This window comes from Ictidomys tridecemlineatus, chromosome 1 (assembly GCF_052094955.1).
Source record: "Ictidomys tridecemlineatus isolate mIctTri1 chromosome 1, mIctTri1.hap1, whole genome shotgun sequence".
Taxonomy (NCBI): Eukaryota; Metazoa; Chordata; class Mammalia; order Rodentia; family Sciuridae; genus Ictidomys; species Ictidomys tridecemlineatus.
This window is the reverse complement of record NC_135477.1, coordinates 193936425-193942277: the sequence shown is the minus strand read 5'-3', so window position 1 is coordinate 193942277 and position 5853 is coordinate 193936425.

Below are 5853 nucleotides of genomic sequence, written 5' to 3'. Positions count from 1 at the left end.
AGGGTAGGAGTGTGGCTGGAAGGGGTAGATCTTTGGGGGTGGGGGGGTTACCTTTGAGGTATATATTTTGTATCTGGCCAGTGGAGTCTCTCTCTGCTTCTGATCATCATGTGAACTGCTTCCCTCTGCCACACTCTTCCACATGCTATTCTTGCCACACCAGGAGGCCTATGGAATGGCCAGCCTTCTATGGACCTCTGAAACTGTGAGCCCCTCAAATAAACTTTTCCTCCCCTACAATTGTACTGGTCATGTCTTTTAGTCACAACAGTGAAAAAGCTGACTAAAACACCCACTGTGGTGATACCATCTGCCATAATGCCCTCACCAGTTACTGAACCAATCCTGGACTTTTAGCCTTCAAAGGTATGAACTAAATAAACCTCTTCTTAAATAATTACTCACCCTCAGGCATCATGTGATAGCAACAGAAAACAGACTAATATAGCATCTTAGGAGGTTCCAGAGCTTACCCCTTGGTGAAGTCTGTGAGGTGGTCAGTAGAAACCATAGGCCTTGGTTGACTTCCCCACACCTGTTGCTAAGAGACATTGTCTCTTTTCCCTGATCCTAATTGCCCCCAGATTATTCAGCTGTTCCAGTAGAGTCAATGAGTCAATGTTGTGGATGCTCAGAGAAGAAAAGGGGGGTCTCTTGACCAGTGAAATCCAGCATTCACTATGTTCTTACTTTCCCTCATGGGAGAAATTTCAGGCTGAAAGGGTCTCTCTTGGCCATGAGATGTTTGTGAAAGAAGGGTGACACAAGTAAAGTGAAAGTGGTTTTTTCTTTCCACCTTCTCCAGTGTCTTTTCTCTAAGGTTTTTTTTTTTTTTTTTTGGCCCCAAGGGTGTTCTGAGTTCTTTCCACTTGATTCTCTGGATCCCATAAATGTATCCTCATCTGATTGGCTGTCCCATTGCTCTACTCCTACTGACATAAAAGAAGTGAGGCAAATATTTATCTGAAGACTTCTATTCCAGCGTTCATGTCCACCTTATCTGTAATACCCCCAAACTGAAAACAGTCATCAAGTGAAGAAACAAACTGTGACTTTGCAATTCAAAACAACTCAGAGATACATATGACAGCAATCATCTGTAGTGACAGAAAGCTGAGCTAAGGTTACATGGAATTGGGGGGTAGGGATAGAAGCAAAGAAGCAGAAGGGCAGAAGGGAGGTATTGCACGAGAGCAGGAGGAAAGCTTGGATATGATGAAGATACTTATTACTTTAATTAAAATAATGGTTTCTCAGGTATGTACATATGTCAAACTTGAACAAACTTTATAATTTAAATATGTATAGTTGTGAACTATACATCAGTAATATTTCAGGTTTCTTTTTTTTTCATAAAGACACAGCGTCATAGTGAGTTTTGATTACTCACACTCATCATAGAAAGGCATAGTACTTTTTCAAATATACTGGAACACAAGTTTATCACTTTGTAACTAAATTTTGACTTGGTGATGCACAGATTAAGTTAATATTAGATTCCTTACTATGTGAAGTTAAAGGCAAATCAGTTGGACTTAAAAACATGACTTCATTCTCTTATTTATTTAAAATGTCCAGAGGTGGGCAGTGCAGGGCCATACAGCAGTTTCAGGAAGTTGGCAGGGCCCAGGATTCTACCATACACTAGGGTAGCTCCTTAATAACTAGCCAGCACAAAGTCATCCCAGGAACAGGAAAGAGAAAGGGAGTGAAGAATGCCTCTGCATGTAAAGACAGTTCTAGAAGTTCTCCTGATACTCTTACCTCATTGGCCCACAATGAATGCAGGGAGGCTGAGAAATATCTATGTGACTTTCCATGGCTACATAGGTAGCTGAAAATCCAAGGTGTCAACCTAAGAAAGATGAGGAGAATACATACTAAGGGGCAATTAGCAGGCTCACATTTCTAGGTAAGTAACAAAAAAATAGATTGTGAAATCTGTCAGTTCTGAACAAATGAGCACTTTTAATTCTGAAAATAAAGATAACTTCCACATGTGTTCTTTCACACTCACAATTGATCTCCAATATTCATAACAATGAAAGAGACAAAATTAGGAACTCAGTGGTGGAGGATGGGATAGGGTGATGAGAGTAGGTGGGCACAGTTAAGAGCATGGAATGTTTTTCAAAAATAACATCAGTCCATTCCTATCCTTTATAGATGTCTCTCAACATTTAGAACTGGAATAAAATGGAAGGGAATGATTTGTAACAGGCTGCCAAATGATGGTTAATTAACTTTGTGCCTCTTGCTAGTGAAAATGATTCGAAAGCTTTACATGTATTCCCTGTTGCATCAAAGTGGGCTACTCACAGGATAGAACTAAGCCACACTCCACAGAAGTATGGTTCCACTGTTATATTTTTATGAAAGGAAGTTTCTATAAACCTCATTCTTTTGCCAGCCATCCTTCCTTCCATCCATGCCAGGGCAGAAATTATCTCCCCTCCTAAACAATTAGCACCCCCCACCCCCACCCAAAGCACTGTAACATTCAGATTCTGAAGGGTGTGTTTACTTGTTTTTGTTGCATTCATTTCCAACTGTGTTGCTTTCTGGGGGACACAGGGAGGGATACTGCAAGCCCAGGATGATAAACCATTGTTGCTCCTATGCCCAAGGATCCTGGGAAGATAGACATGAAGAATGGACTAGGTTAAAGTTGGAGGGTGCAGGGAGACCTATATTCCCATCCTTTCAACCCTAGACCCTTGGGAGGAAAAGCCTCTGTTTCCAGTGAGCAGAGATTTAAGATTATGAAAACACAGGATTCCTAAATTGCCTAATTCCTATTCTCTGGTTCAGAATAGGGGGTAGGGGGAGTTAAATTTTTCCTTCTCTGTCCTTCAATTCTTCTTACATAAGATCATCAGTTTTTACCCATTTCATGAATTTGATAAAGAATTTAGTGCCTTTAGGAGAACTAACTAGGGCTTCTCACAAGTCAAGAGAGGCCTGGATTAGTACCTTTTTTTTTTTTTTTTTTTTTTTTTTTTAGGATCCTGGGATACTAAAGATGTAGAATGGGAAGCCCCTAATGATATTGTAAGGAGTTCCGTGGGCCCATTCCTAGCAAGATGTTTTAACTGCTAGAAAACAAAACCGAAGCCCAACGGGCATACAGCAAAGGGGGAAACATGCATTCAGGAAGGTATCTAAAGCTCAGAAATAGAGTGAGAGCTTCAGACATTTGAGCCAAGACCCACTCCAATCAGTTTCATATTGTAACAAGTCTACCCTCTGGATGTGCAGCCAGGAACATGAGGAAACAGGGGCTTCCTCTCCCCAGCTTGGGACTGCAGTTATAACCTGCAAAGAGCAGGCTGCTGATGTTTCTTTTCACCTCCAGCTGTGCTTTGCAGAAGCTCAGTTCCAAGCTAAAAGACAGTGTCTCTCCTTTTCTTATTTCCCCCTGTACACCCCAGCCTAGTTCATTTGTAAATTAGGGCTTCAATGTAGGGATAGGCAAGCTGAGAAGAATAGGGATCTTCTTTTCCCCAGTATTTATGAAGTGGAATGTCATTCCAGGAAGACTTATGCCTGTTCCAGCTCACCTTGGGTACCCAGAGGATTTCCTAAGGAGGAAGTGGACCATACAAATAAAAAGCTCTGCAGCTCTGCCTGAGATAGCCAGCTTAATTGGGACAGAAAGTAGAGAACTCTGTGTTTAGCACACTGTCCCAAGCAATAAGGATCTTGGTGAAAAGTAATTATGGTAGCTCCAGGATACAAACAAAATCGCAGAGTGACTGGTTTAATACAATCAGGGAAAGAAACAGTCCAGAAGAACCCTCCAGGGAGATGACTCAATTGGGGTGTCAAAATTTCGATGCACCTGCTCAGGAGCAGTCACAGCAGGAAGGGCAGATTCCAAGCAATCCCAAGTCAAGCATAGATCCTTCAATACCAGGACAAGTTTCACTGGCACGAGGGACTTGAGCACAACCTCTGACCAAAGAGTGACCGAGCAATAAGTTACTCTGACTTAGGGTTGACTCTTAGGAAACCAGGTTTAAAAATAGTATCACACTGATTGCTGGCAGTCTGGAAGATTGTGTGCATGCCCAACTGCACCCTCTCAAGAACAATCAAGGAGGAATCGCCAAACAACTAAATAAACAAAAACAACGTAAGCTCCCTGAATTGTACAGGAGCAAGGGATGTACCAGGAAAGGTTAGAAATCTAACAATCTTTGGGGACTTAAACACAGGATGACCAATGAAAGGCTAATGCTGAACCTTGGATAAACAAGCTCAATGATAAAACAGGGGTGAATCTGAATAGGGACATCAAAGGCCATGTGCTGTGAAGGAAATCAAGTTTGACCAAGTCATAAACAAGCAAATGAGCAAGCAAGCAATACAACTTGGGGGGAAGGGAAGCAGTCCAGGACTACTATAATTTATCTAAAATTTCCACTTTAGGAAGATCTCTAATAGTTGTAGGAGGGAGAGATTGGAGATAATGAAAGAATGGAAGGAAGGAGACCATGTGATTTTATTTCTTATTTAAGCAAGAAGTGATGATCTGAATAAAGACCAAACCTGGGGAAAGAAAAGGAAAAGGATTCAAAAGACTTAAATGAAATAGTACTGGCCAGGCAGTGATGCATGCCTATCATCCCAGTGATTCAGGACGCTGAGGCATGAATATCACAAATTCAAAGTCAGCCTCAGCAAATTAGTGAGGAAACCCAAAGCAATTTAGAAAGAACCTGCCAGAAAAATAAAATAATAATGATAAAAATAAAAAGGGCTAGGGATGTAGCTCAGTAGTAGACTGCCTGAATTCCCAGTACCAAAAAAAAAAAAAAGAAAAGAAATGGAACTTACCCACTAGATAATGGGGTGGATAGGACAGTTAAAAGGGAAGACAGTATTAAGAATGAAAGAATCACCTGTAATCCCAGAAGCTCCAGAGGCTGAGGCAGGAGGATCAGGAGTTCAAAGCCAGCCTCAGCAAAAGTGACATGCTAAGCAACTAAGTGAGACCCTGTCTCTAAATAAAATATAAAATAGGGTTGGAGATATGGCTCAGTGGTCAACTGCCCCTGAGTTCAACCCCAGTAGCCCCCTCTGGAACTCCCAGGAAAAAGAAATGAATGAAAACCAGACACTAGAGATCCACTTGTTTGTTATGATTAATACGTAGGGGTGGGAAATATCTATTGTATCTAGAACATGTTCCATTTAAACTTCTTGAATCTTCCAGTCAGAATGTACAAATGGACATTATATGCAAGAACCTGTGGGGTTGGGGCTGGAGCTCAGTGGTAGCGCACTTGCCTGGCAGGTGTAAGGCACTGGGTTCAATTCTCAGCACCACATATAAATTAAATAAATAAATAGAAGTCTATCAACAACTAAAAAATATTTTTAAAAAAAGAACCTAAAAATCATGGATTTAAGATTGTATATTTGGGAGTTATTCTCTCTCTCACACACACACACACACACACACACACACACACACACACACACACCGACTGAAACCAGGGGTGCTTTACCACTGAACCATATCCCCATACCTTTTTTATTTTTTATTTTGAGACAGTGTCTCACTAGGCTCCTGAAGCTGGGCTCAAACATGTGATCCTCCCCCCTCAGCCCCCAACTACGGGGTTCCAGGCTTGCACCTCTGCGCCCAGCAGGCTACAGATATTAATGTATATCTATAGTGGATCACCTAAGAAGAATGTTTAGGTGAGATGAAAATAATCAGATTTCTATTTGAAGCAACTGCTGGCAAAGAGCATGGGGGAGGAAAAAATGTGTGAGAAAAAGACATGCTTTTCCTTGTCCTAGCTTAGTATGAAATGATCATGGGACATTGGAGAGGAGCTATCC